This window comes from Bos javanicus, chromosome X (assembly GCF_032452875.1).
Source record: "Bos javanicus breed banteng chromosome X, ARS-OSU_banteng_1.0, whole genome shotgun sequence".
NCBI classification, from domain to species: Eukaryota; Metazoa; Chordata; class Mammalia; order Artiodactyla; family Bovidae; genus Bos; species Bos javanicus.
Window position 1 is genome coordinate 136,813,909 of NC_083897.1, and position 1,093 is coordinate 136,815,001.

The 1,093-nt window shown below is 32.9% G+C and overlaps 1 non-coding gene across 1 annotated transcript; it reads left to right on the plus strand.

The window, feature by feature from the left end:
• Window positions 1–373: 373 nt before the first annotated feature.
• On the plus strand, window positions 374–481 carry LOC133243563 (U6 spliceosomal RNA). Its single transcript, XR_009735119.1, has one exon. It is a non-coding gene; the product is annotated as a U6 spliceosomal RNA (small nuclear RNA).
• The last annotated feature ends 612 nt before the right edge of the window (window positions 482–1,093 follow it).

Consider the following 1,093-nt stretch of genomic DNA (forward strand, 5'->3'; position numbering starts at 1 on the left):
TTAAAAGGTAAATAGAGCATCGAACCATACTAAGTCTTTAAAGCCTATTTTACATGCATGGAGTCAATATCACACAAGAATGAACAATATCCATCTATTTTGTGATTACAGCAGTTGATGGCAAGTAAGTCAAATCCTCAGCTGACCTTGCCAATCTCAGGAGGTTGTGTGCTGCTACCATGCCCTCATCACAGTGGCAGAATCTCCTATACGCAAAAGTGCTAACTTACACAAAGTGACAAGTCTCGATGTGTCATATCTGAAAATTAAAAAAGCTTATCTTTTAGGACATAAAGTAGGTATTTGTACTCATTGTGCTTTCAGATGCCCCATTATAACCAAGATGGTTTTGCACAATCAAAATAATGTTACAGTGCTAGAAGCTTCAATAGCACATATACTAATACTCGAATAATACAGAGATTAGCATGGCCCCTGCACAAGGATGACACACAAATTCGGAGAAGTGTTCCATATTTCTTATAGTTTTGAGCATCAAAAAATAATATTATGAATAGGATTCACAGAATATTTTTAAAGTTTACCAAAAAAAAAAAACCTTAAGATTACCTTCAACTTGCAATTTTTTATTTGCATTCTTGACTGCTTTAGGTATTAAAAACAGGACTCTGCATGTGCTTGTATAGTGTGAGTTATTTGGTATGTTGCTCTTTCTGGTAGAATTTCCCACCATTTTAAAGTAAAGGTACACATATTTCAACCCTGAAATTAGGTGCATTCAATTTTAACAAATTATTTTTGAGTTTTAAAAAATATGTGGTAGAAATTTTGATATAGTTAATGCAATCAATTAGTTTCATTAGGAGAAGACAGACTATTTTCATGAATGATTAGTTCATGAAAGTATCCATCTATGTTGATAAGAAGAAAATAAAATGACAAAATGCATGTTACAGTGCCCCCAAAGATGCTTGGAAAACTAGTAAGTTATAGCAGATGATGTATATATTCATGAAGCTTTAATTTCATGCAGTTATGCATTTCTCACAAATCACTTTGGTTATGTGATCTTCACACTGAGGGATGTGTTTAGATAAACCCACTGATGATTTCAGTTGTTAAACTACAATAT